The sequence below is a fragment of the Sinocyclocheilus grahami genome, unplaced genomic scaffold (assembly GCF_001515645.1).
Source record: "Sinocyclocheilus grahami isolate Dianchi unplaced genomic scaffold, SAMN03320097.WGS_v1.1 scaffold1532.1, whole genome shotgun sequence".
NCBI classification, from domain to species: domain Eukaryota; kingdom Metazoa; phylum Chordata; class Actinopteri; order Cypriniformes; family Cyprinidae; genus Sinocyclocheilus; species Sinocyclocheilus grahami.
In genome coordinates this window covers 140,662-160,697 of record NW_015506711.1, presented here as the reverse complement: position 1 = coordinate 160,697, position 20,036 = coordinate 140,662, and the positions used below count along the sequence as shown (strand labels likewise).

At 39.4% G+C, this 20,036-nt stretch overlaps 1 pseudogene; it reads left to right on the top strand.

Moving 5' to 3' along the window:
* The first annotated feature begins 16,450 nt into the window (after window positions 1-16,450).
* Window positions 16,451-20,036, top strand: part of LOC107570995 (protein FAM46A pseudogene) — an 11,013-nt pseudogene continuing 7,427 nt past the window's right edge.

Here is a 20,036-nt window from a genome sequence, read left to right as displayed (position 1 = left end):
CACTGTCTAACCTAAGATTTCAACCTGTATTTTATGTTGTTATTTATGTGGCCATAAAAGAGGATTTTGGGCTTCTTACAAACTGTTTGACATCTGTGCTCAATTTCTAGCATAACATATATAAGGGTGCAGCAGAACCTTTGTTCTCTCGAAGGGTGTCAGGCAGGGGTCCGTGCTGCGGTTAACGGTCCAGCAGAGGAAAAGGGGCCTGATCTGGAGGTGTAGCCCACAGCAACTTCCCCTTAAAACTCTCAATACAGTTTAACAGGATCTGCTTCTGTTTTGGATGCAAGTGGAGGTTTTTCTATCCCTAGTATAAAAGCTTTATAGTTTATAGTCTGTATTTATAACATCTTAAAGAAACACCATACATCTTCATTATAACGTGTCGGTAGTTGTGCTGTAGGCAGCATGCAGTTGTGCGTTTAAGGCAAGCATCACTGCTACTTGGCTCACTGCTAGTTGGATCAGTTCTTAAAGAGATAGTTCACCCAAAATGAACTATCTGTATTTGAGAATAAAAAAGCATATCAAGAACACAAAATTAATACCAGTGGCTCTTGATGATATATTGAGGTCTTACGAAGCGAAACAATCGGTCTGTGCAAAAAACTGAACATTATTATCTGTAATCCAGGGCATCAGGCAAACGGTCCAGAGTGATGTCCAGTTTGCAAATTAATAATTTTTTTGAACCGGTTCTTTTTAGTGAACTAGTTGAGCCAAGTCACCAAACCACTGAACCATCTGAAACAGTTTGCGGCTCGAGCAGCACAGATCTACAAGTTACTCAGTCGAAACTTACTTTCAGATGTGATTGATAGTCACTCTGACTCGAAATGAGCCAAAATACCGGCGTATCTGATCCTTTGATGAATGAACTCATTCAGTGCTCCAGTTCCTTCATCAGTCACTGAACTGAGGAAACAGTTCTGACTCAGCCTGAAGACAGATGAGCTGCGGTTTCAGTATAAAACGTCTTTACTGTTTACTGAAGAAAAAAAGTCACCAACATCTTGGATGGCCTGAGGGTGAGAAAATTAACAGCAAAATTTCCTTTTATGGTGAACTGTCCCTTTAAGACACAGTCAACGATGGCTGTGTTTATGAAACTGGCAAACTTCATAGTGGCAAGTTTTATACAGGCAAGTGCTGCTGATACTTTCTTCAGGCAGTCTAGTTTTATAAAAACTTTTTCAGGTGCTTGTGGAGATATGCCTTAAATTTGCAAGGACATGTGTCCTCTAATATTATTGTAAATCCAGGTGTAAGCTTGGGTTTAGGTAGCATTGGTTACAGTCTGCCAAATAAACTCACTTTGAGTCAACTTGTAACTTTTAGGAGCAGATGTACTCAAAGCAAGGAAACAAGAATCCAGGTGTTCACATAAGCATGCAAATCTTTGGCAAGCTTTTTTCCATTCCAAAGAGAGCTTCACCCATTTGTTCAAGGTTAGCATCTGAAATGGAAGTAACACTGTAACACTGAAGGTTTTTATCCAAATAAGAACGGTTTCATAATTGAGAGGTATATTGATTTGGGGCAGTGTGTTGAAATCATAGCAACTACCAAGCCATGACCTAGTGTAACTGGTATGGAAAGTATTATACATATTTCATATGTAGAATTACACAAACATGTTCAAAAGTATACCTGATGTGTCTGTACATGAGTGCATCTTCCCCTTTCTTTTTCTGACTGCATTGTTAAAGCCACCATGAAATCAAAAATGACAATTCAAATTTTTTTTCTAAGTATTTATTATAAATGATTTATCCATGCATATCACTATTTTTTTTTAATCATTTGCACTTGTAATATTTAATCAAAAACATTAGCCTCCCCTCCCCCTCTCAACAACATCTCTTCATGACGTCAAAGTCCCTCGGCAGCCATCTTTGAAACACCTCTCTGGCATGCAGGTGCAGCTGCTATCTCTATCTCTCCTATCAAAAACAGTTCGCCAAGCTTATGACTAAATTTCAGATTTGAAATCACCAATGAAATCTGACAACAACTGTTTCATAAATGTTGTTTCTTTTGCTCAAATAGCGTCAAAAAAGCGTATTTTTCAGGCTAGACCAACCAGTGCGCATGCACAGCCCTAAGCGCACGTCTCCAGGATGCTGACTGTTTCTATAGCAACCGGGACTTCTAACGGCAGCTGCAGTGACGCACTGACTTTACGATTAACAATTGGCTCTTTTACTCAGAAGGCAGGGCTTCGTTCAATAGAGCGGCCATATTAAGTGTTGTATTTTTCCCCCATTCAAAACTATACGAGTGACACGTCTTGGGTATTCTATAGTCTTTGATGAAGTCAGACATGTAAAAGGGGTTGGACTACACTGACTGTCCAATGACCAGGCTTGTAGCACCATTCGCCGGGAATCTGATTGACAGGCGATCTGACCAATCTTAATGCTGAATCCCCCATTTTGTCCGACAAACAAACCAGACAGGAAAGTTAATAGATTAACGTCAACCTCAGTTCAAGCAGCAGTGAACTGATCAGCTCTTCCTCTTTACTACTAGTTATAGCATGAAATAAACATGAATGAACATTTGAGTTATGTTGTTTCAACCGTGGAAAGACGTCAATACACCATATTCCACTGACATTAATCAAACTCTCCTGTTTGAGTTGTTTGTCAGACAAAATGGCGGATTCGGCATTATGATTGGTCAGATCGCCTGTCAATCAAACTCCTGGTGAAGGGTGAAATCCCGCCCTACATACCAGAAGCCGTTTCACTTAGATATATATGTCACAATAGGGAAGAAAAGACTATCGCAACTTCCGTTTCATGCCGACTTTAATCTTAATTTCTTGTCTTTGCACCTCCACCTCCTCTTCCCTTTCTGCACAGAGGTAGGTTTCTATTAAGCTCTGATTAATCTAATTTAATCTTTGCTTTAAAACTCATCTTTATACTAAATTTTTCTTTTAAATCATATTTGTAACACTATTTTCCATATAAGTTTTATTATTTTCATGCTTTCACTTTGATTAATATTATGATTGGCTTTCTGTGTCATCCTTGAACTTGAAGCACATGCTAATTGCATTGCATATAACATTTACTTTATAGAAATATAAAAGGGTGAAACCACACATTGTAAGATACTTTTTTTTTTATCATGTCAGGTATTTTTTATTTATTTTTTGTAATTCGTGTTGTTAGTATTTAATTTTATTGCTACTGTTCTCTTCTCCGGCTTTTCTGTAAAATGTAAAATGACGAAAAACACACACTGTAAGGCTGTTTTATCTTTAAGATTAAATAAAGAGTTGATCCGTCAGTTGATGTCTGTCTATTTATTCCACTTGAAAAAATACAACACACAGTTACACTAGCAACCATCTATGAAATCTAGGAACTACCTAGCAACCACTAAAACACTCCAGCAACTGTCTACTGACAAGTTTTTCCATCCATCCATCCAGAATGAATACATTAAGTATAAGGTTCTTCAGATGACAGCTTTCTCCAGACACACTGTAGATTGAGTTTTCTCCACAGGTGTACATGGGTTGGCATGCAGGGCAGAGCTGTTTTTACCTGCTCATCAGTTCTGCTGTCTTTGAACTTGTCTTACATGTGATATATGAATATTCATGACAGTGTTTTGTAAAAAAAAATTATTATTACTCATTTGAGTTTGCTGCTTTTGTTTACTTGTCATTTTGAGAACTTGTTTTCACATCCAATCTAATTTAAATTCAATTATTTTTTTACTCTCGTCTTGTTTGAGCTTCAGCACCTTGTTTGTGGAAAGCAAACAAAGTACAGAACCTTCACTCTCATTGCACACTCATGTGTCCTGATCAGACACTTTCATTCACTCTGGCCTTCCTTGTCCAGGAATCAAACAAGGAATATGTCAAATGATTTATGTTTAGTTTGCTTGCACAACTTATAGTGTGACTATACTCTCTTTATACTTATTGTGTTTGGATATGGATGTTGTTAAGATACAGATTACTCAATTTATGATCTAAGACTAAGAATGAGCTGGACTGACACGTCATTCAGTGCAATCAATTTTATTACAGTGCACATAGATGGAAAAAGAAAGCCCAAGATTATGAAACTGGAAATGAACCAACAATCTTTGACAAAGGTGGTCAAGAACAATATTATTATTTAATATTTTTTTCAAAGCAGTTATGCGACATACTGAGACGCTATTTTTTACACTTCGTCACAGCAATGTAAACATGAGTATGTATATATATATATATATATATATATATATATATATATATTGTGACGAGCGTCCCGAGGCTTCATCAGCGTCGCCCTGGAAACAAGCGAGGAGCACCTGGCCATCATCATCACAGGCTGATCAGTCACAGCTGCACCTCATCAGGCGGCGGCTACATAAGCCACACAAGCCCTGCCATCTAGGAGATTCCTCCATGAGACTGAGCACTAACTCGCCCTCTCATTTTCCCCACAGAAAGCAGCGTGTGACCGACCAGCCCCAGAGGAGCACTGCACGGACCCTCTGCACTGGGAAGATGGAAGAGAGCACTCACGGCACCAGAGCACCTACCTGGACCTTTCTCACGAGCACCCCTCACCCCAATAAATCCACCCTCCGGGGTATTGATTGAGATTTCTTGTCGTGTGATTCTTCACCCCGTTACTATATATATAAATATATATACATACACATAATAGCTTAGAAAGCAGATGTTTGCTCTGAAAAAAAAAAACTAAAAACATTTGTTTGATATTTTATTATCTAATGAAATGGCATGCAAACATTTTGAAGTTTGACTTAAGTCCAAATACTTTCTAGGACCACACTCCATGAGCTACTTTCCAACTGACAGGGTCAAGTGTTCACTGATCCCTATTCTGTGAGCATGTCAGTCCTGTGTCTTGTGTTTTCCTCCCCCACATGCTCCATGTTATGTTTACGCCCTTATTTGGTCTTACTGTTCCTGCCCTGATTGTGTTCTATTGTTCCCAGGTGTTTGTTATTGCTCCCAGGTGTTTCTCGTCATCCCCTCGTCATGTCATGTGTATTTAAAGTGTTTCCTGTTTTGAGTTTGCTGTCCGGTATTGAATGTTCATCTATCCCCGTGGTCTACATGTGGTTTCCTTGGTGTGGCTAAATAAAGTATTTTATTATTCTGGATTCTCCTTCGTCTCCTCATGTAAATGTAAATAATTATTCTGGATTCTCCTTCGTCTCCTCATGTAAATGTAAATATCTCCTCGCTCCTTCATCTCCTTGCTCTGATGCAGTAGGCACAGCGTGACAGAATACTGGACCAACAACAGTAAGCAGCGTCCCTTCTCCTCGATTTTGTTTTCGTTTTATCCCCCGCAATTATGGAGATCGTGGCACGTTTCATTGCCCTAGCCCTTAGGGATCTCCCCTTCGGTCCAGTATGCCTGGGAGTTCTGCGGGCTTGCCGCGGCGATGGCATTGGATGATGCCACCATCAACTCTCTGTTCTGGCACTGGGCCAAATACCATCGCCCCGTGGACCTCCCAGACACCACGGTACTAAGCTGGCTCTACGGTGTCTGGAGAGCGTCCGGCTCCGAGCCAGAACCAGCCCGCCGTCAAGTCTGCTGGCCATTCCTCAGGAAAGCCCGCCGGCCGCTCCGAAGTCTAGCCCACCAGCCGTTCCTCAGTCAAGCCCGCCGGTCGTTTCACTCTCAAGCCCTCAGCTAACAGCTGCACAATCCTTAACCCCAAATCAAGGAAGGAATTTAAGGAGGAAGCGACTGTTGGTTCGAGCCCATGAGTCCGCTCCAGTGTCGGCTCCAGCCCTTGAATCCACTCCAGTGTCGGCTCCAGCCCCTAAATCCACTCCGGTGTCGGCTCCAGCCCCTGAGCCAGCTCCAGTGTCGGCTCCCGAGTCTCGGCCCCCGAGTTTAGCCCAGAGAGGGTTCTAGTTCCAGAGTTTAGCCCAGAGAGGGCTCCAGTCCCGAGACAAACCCAGAGAGGGCTCCAGTCCCCGAGTCTAACCCAGAGAGGGCTCCAGTCCCCAAGTCTAACCCAGAGAGGGCTCCAGTCCCCGGGTCTAGCCCAGAGAGGGTTCCAGTCCCCGAGTTTAGCCCAGAGAGGATTCCAGTTCCCACGTTCAGCCCTAGGAGGGCTCCAGTTCCCACGTCCAGCCCAAGGAGGGCTCCAGTCCCCAAATCAAGCCCAGGGAGGGCCACAGTACCCGAGTCAGGCCCACGGAGGTTGATATTTTCCCCAATTATTATTTTTTTTTGGAGGGGTGGGTTATTGGGCTCCGGCCGTAGAGGCCAGACCAAGTGCTGAGGCCAAGGCCACGGAGGCCACTCCTGAACTGTCTGATCCGCAATGGCCTCCTGAACTGTCTACTCCGCCATGGTCTCCTGAGCTCCCTACTCCGCCATGGTCTCCTGTGCTCCCTACTCCACCATGGCTCCCCGAGCTCTCTGCTCCGCCATGGCCTCCTGAACTGTCTGCTCCGCCATGGCCTCCTGAACTGCCAGCTCCGCCATGGCCTCCTAGTCTGCCTGCTCCGGCATGGCCTCCTAGTCTGCCTGCTCCGGCATGGCCTCCTAGTCTGCCTGCTCCGCCATGGCCTCCTAGTCTGCCTGCTCCACCATGGCTTCCTAGTTTGCCTGCTCCGCCGTGGCTTCCTAGTCTGCCTTCTCCGCCGTGGCTTCCTAGTCTGCCTGCTCTGCCGTGGCTTCCTAGTCTGCCTGCTCCGCCATGGGTCCCGGAACAGGTACCGCTGGAGGCCCCTCAGGACAGACACGGGACGGCAGGCCTCCAGAGTGCCCACCCCCCTCCCTATTGGATGTTGTGGGGCGTGTGGAAGCGCCTTCCGGGAGGGGGGAGTAATGTCAGTCCTGTGTCTTGTGTTTTCCTCCCCCACGTGCTCCATATTATGTTTATGGCCTTATTTGGTGTTCATGTTCCTGCCCTGATTGTGTTCTATTGTTCCCATGTCTTGTTATTGCTCCAATATAACATATAAATCAACATCGGTCGAACACTTATTGCGATATACATTTATCATGTAGTTTAGTACTTTAATATTACAATTTATATTAATTAAATGAATAGTAACCTATTATTATAAATGCAGTATTATACTGTATAAATCGTATATATATATATTTATTATATATATATATATATATATATATATACACAAACACACACACACACGTCATGTCATGTCATGTGTATTTAAATTGTTTCCTGTTTTGAGTTTGCGGTCCAGTATTGAATGTTCTTCTATCCCAGTGTCCTATGTGTGCTTTCCTTGGTGTGGCTAAATAAAGTATTTTATTATTCTGGATTCTCCTTCGTCTCCTTCGCTCTGACGCAGTAGGCACAGCGTGACAGAGCATTGCATAATATACGTAAATAAATGTAATTTTGTTATATTACATGTGCTTTATCAGATAAAGTAACAACCAAATTGTGTTTATTTTCATATTAAACATTGCAATATACATTTCTGAGAGACACTGCCACTCTGAGAGGCTCTTTTTATACCCAATCATGTTGCCAATTGACCTAATAAGTTGCAAATTGGTCCTCCAGCTGTTCCTTATATGTACATTTAACTTTTCCGGCCTCTTATTGCTACCTGTCCCAACTTTTTTGGAATGTGTAGCTCTCATGAAATCCAAAATGAGCCAATATTTGGCATGGCATTTCAAAATGTCTCACTTTCAACATTTGATATGTTATCTATATTCTATTGTGAATAAAATATAAGTTTATGAGATTTGTAAATTATTCCATTCCTTTTTTACTCACAATATATACAGTGTCCCAACTTTTTTGGAATTGGGTTTGTAGTTTAACACTTTAATATGACAATTTATATTAATTAAATAAATAGTAACTTATTATAATAAATGCAGTATTATACTGTATAAATGTCATATATATATATACACACACACACACCGAGACTGGAATTAAGAACCACTGCCGTGTATAGTGGAATAACATTGGGGCATGTTGTCCCAAAGGTTCAGTGTGTATTCAAAAGTTGATTTTTTTTTTCACCTATGCATAATAGTGGAAATGATCAATAGTTTTTTACTGTTACAGCACTTTTTTTATTCTTCAAGTTATTCACCTATAGAGGCTAATGAATCTGAAGTCCCACACATTCACATAAAAGAGCTTGCATCCACATTGCCAAATTAGATGGAAAGAGAAATTGACTTTTAAACTTAACCTGATGCTGAGAAATATTCAGTGGAGTAAAATGTGTGAAAACTATAGTCTTGGTCTACCAAACGCCAAAAACACAAGAGACAAAAAGAACATATCAATTATCTGTTATATTGTGTGAATAAGGATAAATATACCTAAAAATTACAGTATTAGGAAATGTGGTGTGAAGTGAATACAGATGCATTGGCAGTGAAATGTAAAATGTAAATGTTTGTAATTTTCTCAGCAAAAAAAGACTCAAAACGTTACCCTAATCTGTTAATTGGTTACCTGTAAGGTACTTTTCCTACTACACATGGTTTAGTATTATATGCAAATTAACTGTCAAATGTATGGTTCTTGAAAGTAAAAACTATAAATGACCATACAATTTACTGTTAAAAACAGTAAAAGGACATTCATAGAGGTACCTGCATGAATTTTGGTATTCTCTTTTGGGGGAAGTCGTGGCCTAATGGTTAGAGAGTCGGACTCGTAACCCAAAAGGTTGCGGGTTCAAGTCTCGTACCGGCAGGAATTGTAGGTGGGGGGTGTGAATGTACAGCGCTCTCTCCCACCTTCAATATCACGACTAAGCTGCCCTTGAGCAAGGCACCGAACCCTCAACTGCTCCCCGGGCGCTGCAGCAAAAATGGCTGCCCACTGCTCCGGGTGTGTGTTCACATTGTGTGTGTGTTCACTGCTGTGTGTGTGTGCACTTTGGATGGGTTAAATGCAGAGCACTAATTCCTATTATGGGTCACCATACTTGGCCACATGTCACTTCACTTTCACTCACTCATTTCTGTTTTCAGTAGGGGGTTTTGTGTTGCATTTTCTCTTATTTAGTTAATGTTCATTGCTTTATTTTAGTCATGTGTTTTACCCTGAATGTGTTTTGTCTTGTTTGTATGACTATGTGCACCATATACTTTTATTGGTCATGTTTATCATCACTTTTGATAAACTCTGATTCACATGTGGCTTTCTATTTTTTTTTTCAGTAAGTTACAAAGCAGATTTTGGAAGTTCAAGTAGATTGATATTTTAACATTATATCAATTAGTGAACATTTTGTCTGAGGTTTGACTGGGATGTTTCCAAGATGTGTCATTTGTAAAAGCCCCAAACACACATTTCACATGTGTCTCTGCTTCTTCTCTTTATCGTCTCCCATTCACTTCTTGCTTTCTTTCCATACTTTTAAGCGTGTTTTTTTTCACCTGTGGAGCCAAATTTCAATTCCCAGATCAGACTGAATCCCAAACCTTGGCTAATCTTCCTACGCTACTGATATCCCACTTCACATTTTCACAGTAATGACATAAACAACCTTATTTTTCCATACCATGCACACACAGGCTGGCTGGCATGTCCATTTGTCATGTTGACGTGCGTAGGTGTGTACGGTCTTGTGTAAGAGTTGTAGCGAATGTAAATAGCAGATCGGAGGGCTGGGAAGCAGCTCATTCCAGGAACAACAGTATCGTAACTCTCCTGAGACTGACCTGAACGATTTAACAAAGTCTGACCGGTGCCTGTAAGAGAGCCCGCTGATAGGGGCCTGTTACTGTAAAGTATATTTTTCTAGGCAACATTTCCAACCCAATCTCATGGGAAAACCTAACTATTTTACAAAGTGGAGATTTCGTATGAATTCAAATGACGTGAATCTTACAAAAACATCCAACCTTTAGAACAAAGTAAGAATGAAGGCCCACCCCATCACTGGGGCATAAAATCATATGAAAACTTATCAATGAGATTGTAAAAATTCATACAAATTAGCCACCAATTTGCTAAAAATGCGAAAGAGTTAACAAAAATATGTACTACTAACATTTTGCTAATGCTCCCATTAAGTTTGTTATAAAAAAATATTTCTGAATGTTCCAGTTTTTTATTTATTTATTTACTTATTTAATTTTGATATGCAAGTGTTAGAGAATGTTAAATTTGAACATTTTGCAAATGCTATGGAAAAGTTATTTGAAATGTTCTCTGTACAAATATGATGTATTAATTATGATGTTTTTGTGCTAATGTTTTGAGAACATAATTAAAGACCATAACATTTTGAACAAACATTCTATTAATCTTAACTCTTTCCCCACCATTGACAGAATTTTCTGGCTTTCCGGGTTTTGCTGGCAGGGAAAGGGTTAATAGAATGTTCACGTAATACATTTAAGTGAACCTTGCCAAAATATTGGCCAAAGTTTTCCTGTTGGTGGCTAAGTATCTCCTAAAATACCTTTTAAATAAAAATACGCACAAGACACTTGCTGACTCGCAGAGGGAGTTCAGAGCTTTAAGAATGTGGCAAGCAGCTCAGATCAGTTGATAAGAAATGTTTGAGTTTATACTGAGATCTCTTGATGTTTGATACCAAAACCATTTTGGCAAATCTGTGTCTTCATTTGATTTCATTTATGTCTCGGAGAAACAACTGAAATGAAAGGGATTTTATTTGTCTTCTTTGCAACAGGAAATGTGAACGTGGCAAGGAAAAACCTCTTCAGATGTTGGGAGGATGATTGCCATAAAGACAATTTTGTGTTTTTCACTTTTATAGACTTTATGCGTCAGAACATAAAACCATGTCTGCATTTGTGATCGGAGAAATGACAAACAACAAGCGCTACTCTACACTGCTCAAAACTCACGTTTGAATCATCAGTGGCAAATGATCAAAGAAAACGTACTTACGTGAGTCAGAACTGCATTTTAGTCTAACGTTACTCTCCCAGGATCAGGAAACAGTCCTCCATAAAATATGCTGCACACATCTGAATATTTGGGTTGAAGTGTTCTGGAACAGTGTTGTAAATACAACTTCTAGTCGTGTCCATTTTTGGAAGACCAAACAAAGTAGTTTTGCTTTCACAACGAAACACACAGCGCCTTCACGACATGGCGGCGGCGGCAACAACAATACTACAGCAAGAATAAAAGTTACGCCTTCTTTCTTTGCGTGAACATTTGGGCGGGTTTATGCAAATCTTCCCACATAATGATGTAGATATGTGGGGGCGTGTTAGAACGAGCCGTTTTAGGTAGGCGTGGTTGACTCTTAACTTTTATAAAGAATATCTCTTTGGATTTGAGACTTTAGTCTTTGCAATTTTACAGATCTTCTTTATGCACCGAGAGCTTGTAACACTCCAAAGAGAAAGGAAGAATTGAAATCGCATCATATGACCCCTTTAAAACAAGCGGTTTTCATAAATTCGTACAACTTTACCTTCACGCTGTGCAAACCGGAAGACAGAAGACAATGAGCGCAGTGCTGAAAAGGGGCAGAGCTACATAAAGTCTATACCAGGGGTGTCCAAACTCGGTCCTGGAGCGCCGTGTCCTGCAGAGTTTAGCTCCAACTTGCCTCAACACTCCTGCATGAAAGTTTCTAGTATACCTAGTAAGAGCTTGATTAGCTGGTTCAGGTGTGTTTAATTGGGGTTGGAGCTAAACTCTGCAGGACACCGGCCCTCCAGGAGCAGGATTGGACACCCGTTGTCTTTACCAAGATTATTTTCTTAAAATTAGACAGCTGCCTCATAGACCTGTCTGGGTCACATTCATAGTTTCTTTGTTTAGTAAACAGATCTGACAGGTGTAGTGTTTGATGTCATTGTGAACTTGTTGAATGTGTGCACTCATCACTAGAATGACACTCACAGACTGTGAGCACAAGAAGGAAGTGCAGAGGGGGAAATGATCAATGTTTCGGAGTAAACTGTAAAAAAAAAAATGTCCTATTGTATAACACTTTGTATTTATATTTAATTTTCTAAACTCTGCTGTCAATTTTTCTTCTGTTTAGCTCCAACTTGCCTCAACACTCCTGCATGAAAGTTTCTAGTATACCTAGTAAGAGCTTGATTAGCTGGTTCAGGTGTGTTTAATTGGGGTTGGAGCTAAACTCTGCAGGACACCGGCCCTCCAGGAGCAGGATTGGACACCCGTTGTCTTTACCAAGATTATTTTCTTAAAATTAGACAGCTGCCTCATAGACCTGTCTGGGTCACATTCATAGTTTCTTTGTTTAGTAAACAGATCTGACAGGTGTAGTGTTTGATGTCATTGTGAACTTGTTGAATGTGTGCACTCATCACTAGAATGACACTCACAGACTGTGAGCACAAGAAGGAAGTGCAGAGGGGGAAATGATCAATGTTTCGGAGTAAACTGTAAAAAAAAAATGTCCTATTGTATAACACTTTGTATTTATATTTAATTTTCTAAACTCTGCTGTCAATTTTTCTTCATATATAGCCGACATACAATGGAATTTAAAATGACAGTGTGGGGTTTTTCCTTCAAAAAGTTCATAAAGACATGATAAAAGTAATCCATATGAATCAAGCAGTTTAATCGGTCTTCTGAAAAAACTGAATTAATTTTGTGATCAAATATGGTCAACCATGCTTTGTGTGACATGAGAGAACAAATGTCAGTGGTTTCTGCGCGTCAAGCAAGCATGTTTGAGCTTTCGTTTATCATATTTGATGTGCTCTATGTGTGTTGATCAATGTTTAGCTGTGAATAAAAGCCTAAATTGATTTTGTGAGTACATGATGACAGAATTTTTGTTTTGTTTGTTTTTGTTGGTGAACTAATCCTTTAACAGGTAACATACAGTGACCCCAAAATATCTGAACACTAAAATCACGCAACTGTATACATACAGTGGGTATATATAGAAAATAATAATATTCAGCTATTTTCGTGTTGATCCTTTAACCATCTCAGCGATTCTGTTTTTTTAAATTTATTTATTTTTCTGACATGTCGGTGTTATATCTTTCACTTGGATGTCATAAGTTACACTTAAATACAAATACAGCTGGATAAAACAAAAACTGTGTCCGTCTTCATTTCAGGCTGAAAAGCAACTAAATTTGATTATTTTAAAGGGGGTGATGCTTTTCTATACCCACTGTATGATTGTATTTTACTTATAAAACATACAGTAAACCAACAAAAAACAGAAGTGACATGTTGATGCTAGGCCTTCTTTTAAGAACTAGCTTCACTTTTTCTGGACTGGGGTCACAGTGGTTTTTAATGGAAGTATAAAACCGCAAGAAAAGTTCATCATATTAAATATGGACATTATCCAGTAATGTTTAACATCCACAAAGCATACGTTTGTTTAGTTTTGTTTTATAATTTCATGCCTAATAAACTTATGCGAAATGTTGTTTGAAAAGTGTTCTTGATTTGACAGTTGGTTTTAATAATGCAGTAATATTTACCTTGCACTGTATTTGCTAAGGTTATGGAAAGTATGTTTTACTTCGGTAAACATAACTCTGTACATGCTTTGTTTAATTAAAAAAAATTGGCAAATGTGTGTTTGTTTATGTGTGTGTGTGTGCTCCAGGATCATCTCTCAAATAGATTTATGAAGCAAACATCAAACACAACCACACACTCTCAGAAAAAAAGGTACAAAAGCTGTAACTGGCGCACTACCTTTTCAAAAGGTACACTTTTGTACCTTTTAGGTACTAATATGTACACTTTAGGTACTAATATGTACCTTAAAGGTACTAATACGGACTGTTTAGGTACAAAGGTGTCACCGCCCCAGTGACAGCTTTTGTACCTTTTTTTCTGAGAGTGCACAGACTCCTCTTTATCCAAACACATTTCTCAGTAACAATCTAAGAAAACATGAATCTTTGTAGGTTTACTTTACTTTCTAAGATATTTACAGTATTTGAGAGCTGTGTTAAAGCAGCACAAACTACAAGACAAAGGTTTCAGCACTGAAAATACAGGAGGTTGGATAACTGTGATTCAGTACAGCACGAAAATACGACAAAAGATAGTGAATCAATCAATCAATCAATCATGTATATCTGAATGTGCTGTGACAGCCTGACTGGACTAGTGTTCTCCTTAACCTGTTCCTCATGAGCACACAGAGATCATCACAATGAGAGATTTCTAAAAGGCCTTTCTTTTGTACTCTCTGCCAGAGTTTCGTTTCTGCTCCTTCACATGATACTTTACACTTAACAGGGTGGACGGCTTGATGACGTCTTTTAAATGCCCAGCAGTTATAGATCACATTTCTATGATGGAATAGAAGCAGGATAAAAGTCATATACAAGCAGCGTTTTGAGTTGAGAACATTCTCTGTTTGCTATACGGCGCTAAAGGATGTTTGCAAAGGTAAGGGCCTTACTGTTTGATCAGGATATAAAAGGCCTAAACTTCCTGTGAGACTTATCAAATATATACCAGACGCAGAGTTTAAGACGTACAGGAGTCAAATTAATAAGGCAATAAATTGTTTTTATAAGAGGCATAATATTGTAAACATGTGCAGTTGTTTCTACCTGAGCTGACCCTTAAAATGACTTTCATTTGGCTGTTGATTCAGTCATAATAAATAAATATATTTTTAAATTTGTATAAAACCATTTAATTTGCGTATGACCACACTGAGCACTGTTTATGTTACCTAACAAAATACTTTAACAGAGCAGATCAAAAACTTTTTCAAGACAGCAATAAAACAGTCTCATCATCTCCTGTTTAGTTCACGCAAGTGTCATATTTTTATGCTTTTTCACACTCTTCATTTTATTGCCCTGTTCAGCTTACGTCTGTGTTTTTCTGTAAATTGCCTTCGTGTACTACATGCGTCATATTCATAGAATTATGCTCTGCGGTACTCGGTTGTAATAACTGTTTTGTTTATACAAATTATTATGGAGAATTTCCAGTTTAGACTGCTTGAAACCACCCAGAGCACTGCACCAACGTCACATAAAAACATATCCGATTTCCAGCATATGTGAACAAATATTGTCTTTCTTCTGTTTCACTTCCTTTTGAAGTAGCCGAGTTCCCATGCTATGCAAAACTAAACACTGCATATTCAATTATTGTCTGAAGAAACAGATAACAGGTCACATAACCCGTTTAGAAAAGGTGCTGTGTTATAACACTATAACAACTGATAGATTGTGTCACAGTGGCACAGTAACCAGAGACAAGTGACATTTAACCAGTTTAAAAAGCAATGAAAGAAGTACACTTTTGTACAACCCACACTCTCAGAAAAAAAAGTTACAAAACTGTCAGGCACACATAACCCGTTTAGAAAAGGTGCTGTGTTATAACACTATAACAACTGATAGATTGTGTCACGGTGGCACAGTAACCAGAGACAAGTGACATTTAACCAGTTTAAAAAGCAATGAAAGAAGTACACTTTTGTACAACCCACACTCTCAGAAAACTGTCAGGCACACATATGTACCATTAAGGTGCTAATATGCACACTTTTAGGTCCTAATATGTACTTTAAGGTACTTATATGCACGCACCTTTTAGGGGTAATTAAGGTACAAAAGTGTACCTTTTGAAAGGGTACCGCCGCAGTGACAGCTTTTGTACCTATTTTTCATGAGAGTGTTTATAGGCTACTTAAGCAAAATCGATTGTAAATCAAACTCTTAAGGTTTTGTGTGACTCCTGATATAAAAAATTAAAAAAAACACAACGTGAATGTATTATCACAGGGGTACTATTGGACATGCTATGTAATAAACACACTAGCTTTGAGAAACCAGGGGCAAGTTCAAGCTCAAACCGGTGTGCACCGTTTTGCTACGGTTTCCAGTTTGAACGACATGTTTCCTGGAAACGGTGTGCAACAGGGTTTGAGATGTGTTTTCTCTTGTTTGGTGGGTGTGTCAAACATATCAGCCCAATCAGCAGCAACGTATATAAACCACGCGGTATTAAAGAGACAGCTGCACAATGCAATTAACATCCAAATAAATTCACAAGAGCAAGTATACATTCTGGAGGGCAAGGGCAGTGACTGTAACATTGAGTGTATTTTGCCGTATTAAACACGTATTTATACCGATTTCATGAGGCTCTGAAAATTCTTCAAACTGAACACAAAGCATGGCCTTCTCCGCTGCCATAGCTGCACTCTTGCTTCATCAGAACAGCGTGCTCAACGCACCACCGTTTCCGTTTAAAACACGTTTTGCACCGTTTTGTCGGAGCTGAACGCAGCACTGGTCTGTGTTTACCACAAGCCGAACACATGCTCCACACACCGCACGCTCCTCCTACAGCCAATGAGCGCAGCGGGATTTGTGACGTAGGTGAGGTGGGCGGGCACACAGGGCTTCAGTTTTAATTATTCATAAAGCTGACCAATTGCGCGGCGTATGTAAATGTGTCAGGTTTAAATGCATCTGTAGGCTTCTCCCAGACTCCGCGAATGAAGGCTGGCCTGGAGTGAGGAGCGCGACTGTGGGGAGCTGAAGGTCGTTCAACTATCTGGATTCTCTTGCGTTGATAAAATAACTTGTAAAGTCCACGCTTTGATCCCGAATTGGCGTTCTGTATAGTCGGGGCATCCAGCTGCCATCCACCGAGCAGACGCGAGTCTCCACCGGGCTGATCTCGCCATGTCCTCCGCGGATGCGTCTGCGCAGAGCCGGCGCTGCTGTGTGCTGTCCTGGGAGCAGGTGCAGCGGCTGGACTCCATCCTGGGAGAGTGTGTCCCGATCCACGGCCGAGGAAACTTCCCCACGCTCTCCGTTCAGCCGCGGCATATCGTGCAGGTACAGGATCTAACACGCACTCTATCAAACCTCGGCTGAACTCAGTTCTCAGTTCTAGTTAAAAATGGAATGCTTTAAGAAATGTGGACAGAACTCCAATTCCAAATGTTACCATCATTTGGAACATTCATAAAGGATTCTAAAGAATTCTTACTGACACAAAACTACATATGCATTTAGGACATATAGGCTATTACGATTACAATTTATTTTCTTCTCAAATTTGTTTTATACAAAACAATGTCATTATTTTTATTATGGCACAATAAGTGGTGTTCTTAGGCACTATGGGAAGCAATATGATTAAAGACACTGTATTTGCATACTTAAACGTAGGACAATTATGCATAATAATCAGGAAAACTTTCCATCTTAATTCTTGATTTAAGATTTGAAAAAAAAATTCTGTTTCCTAATTTAAATGATCATGGTTACTAAACAAATAGGATTCTAATGATGCTTCTGTACAGCCCCAGAATGATACATTCTTCCAACAAGTAATATAGTTTATTATCCGAACTGTAGGCTGTTTATGGTTGCCAAGCGATGTAAAAACCGAATGTGGTCATAGGTATGAGTTTATTGGCTATTTACAATGACTTCAGCCAAGGAATTATTGGATTTATGAAATCATATTTACATAAGGATCGTTGTTCATGAGAAACAAATTGCTAACCCACGCTATTTCTCTTGTGTCATGAACACTTCACTGTCATTCAGGAAATTATTGGATTAATCTGGCATTATCATCAGGAGGGAAATGAAAGAATTCAGCTCATTGCTTCAATAAAAATGTATTTATGTAATATTTATTTAATAATGTCTATGCATTGACATCTTTGATGCACAGTTTGTTTATTAGATATTTTGTTAAAAGTACTAGTATTAAAAGTTCTGTGGTAGTTTTTTTTTCAAGTGTAAGTTTTTAAGCATCTCTACTTAAGCATTTTTAAGCATCTCATCTTCATCTGACATTTCAGTATAATGTATTTCAGTATTCGCAGTGAGGTGCCAAGAAGATTATCTTTCCTGATTATTCTACTGTAATAGATACATTCAGCTTTTGCAGTCAGTCATGTTTCAAACTCATAGGCCTACTTCTGTATACTTCACAATTTTAAGGGTGACTAATGAACTAAAAAGCTTCTGGATTTAGCTTGTTTTAATTGCAACCTCACTGTTGCAAGGAAGCCAGTTCACACAATTAACTGTGAAACGAGATATATGGTATTTTTTTACCCAGCCGTATTAAATGGGTTATTCAAAATTAGGCCACTCTCTGATGACCTTTCAAATGAAAGTGCTCATTACTCTACCATCTGGTCGTATCTAATGTGGGCGCCACAGAAAAGTCCAGACGGTTTTAGGTCTTTGGTATCTCACTTTTATTCATTTTTTGATTGTCTTTATGAAAGCTATTCACTTTTCAGCTATTTCACACTCAGTAAGACCAGTAGTTCATTTTCGCCTGGCCAACATTTTCACTGCTTCCACAACAAATGTGATAAATATCTATTTTGTTTTTATCTTGGCAGATGCATTTCAAATCAATGCACTACAAAGAACAGCCATTACGCTCTACACTTCATGGTTACAACCTACCATGAAGCATAAAATCTGGTTTACTTTGCAGTTTAGGCTGGTCAAAACTGCCCACTGAGACAGGAAGAGACTGAATATCCTGTTCTGAGAACACCTTCATTACTGTCCATCCAATTACATCCACAAAATCACTGTCCATCCAAACGTAATAAGTACAGATTATTTCCCAGACAGAAGACAAACAATATACAATTCTGCTCATGACTATGTAGTATTCTTGCTGCTAAGTGCATCAAAAACTCTTATCAATTATCTTTGTTACTCTTATTTCAGATATCTTTGATTCAAGTCCTGTGATTAGTTCATTCTAACAAGTGCTCACAGTACTAACACAGAATCCTTTACACTGAAAAATGAAGTCCACCTGTTTCAGCTTAAAAACTGAAGTTCAGTTGCTGCCTTCGGTTTTTAAGTTTAATCAACTTGTTTGTAAGAATCATTTCAACTTAAATCACATTAAACCGACTTAATCACACACTTATCATGAAATTAAGCATTTACCATTTATCTCGTTTAACACGTTCATTTTGTCATTATTTACTAAATCCAGCAAAGTAAACCAAAAGGTTGAAGGGTAATTCTTACAAAACTCTATTTTATGCTTATTTCATTTTATTAAGCTTATTTCAAGAAAAATGTAGATGTCTTTCCAAAAAAAAGACACTTGGAGATTCCAAAAGGACACCAAAGAACCAAATGATAAGAAGTTAATATAATTGTTACATTTGTGCACGCCAAAGCACACACACACATAAAAAAAACAACAAAAAAACATATTATGACAAATCAAAACATTATCCTGAATGTGTGTGGGAACAAAGTGAATGCACGCTAATGTGTCTTTGCATAAATACAATGAATGATCTGTGCGTCAAGACCGCTCATCGATTTGTTTGTGCATCAATATATCAGACTGAAGCGGGCTTACTGTACGTACCGCAATTGTCTTTAACTTGATTGCAATCCTCAACCATCAAAACTTTATTAGAGAGAAGCTGGTTTGCTTTATCCAGCCGAAAATATGTAGTTTGCACATCATACAGCAGTGGGATGTTTTGACATTCTTTTCAGTTTGTATTAGGCATGGGCCAATTACCGGTTTCAAGGTATACCGCGATTTGAAAATGTCACGGTTTCAAAACCGCTAATATTTTCCATTATACCGTTCCTGCGGTATGCGCTGTTTTTCATGTCTCCTCAAAGACTGAAAGTGTAGGAATCCCTCAGGTTGAGTGCAGTGTAGAGAGCAACACGACCCTCCTCCTCCTGTTGGTGGGAGCGAGCAGTCAGTCACGTGTGTGTAGGATGGCGAACTTAAGGAGCTTCCCCTGGAACTTCTGCGATCGGCAACCGGCCGTTTTTTGTCTTATTACAAGCAACTCGTCTCTGTTCTGGACTTGCACAAACTGCGTTTCAATGCAATCGTTCTCAAAAATGTAATTTATGTGAAAATATAAAGTCTGTAAACGCCTGTTAACACAGGCCAGAGACGTTGAAGACGGACGCACAGAGAAAAATACTGTAGCAGGCAGATCACTCACTGTTCATGATGCACGAATTATTGGAAGAAAATCCTCAATGTTGATTTGGGTGTTTATATGAATGTGTTTCTGAGGGGAACTGACTGTCTTCAGAAAAGTTTAC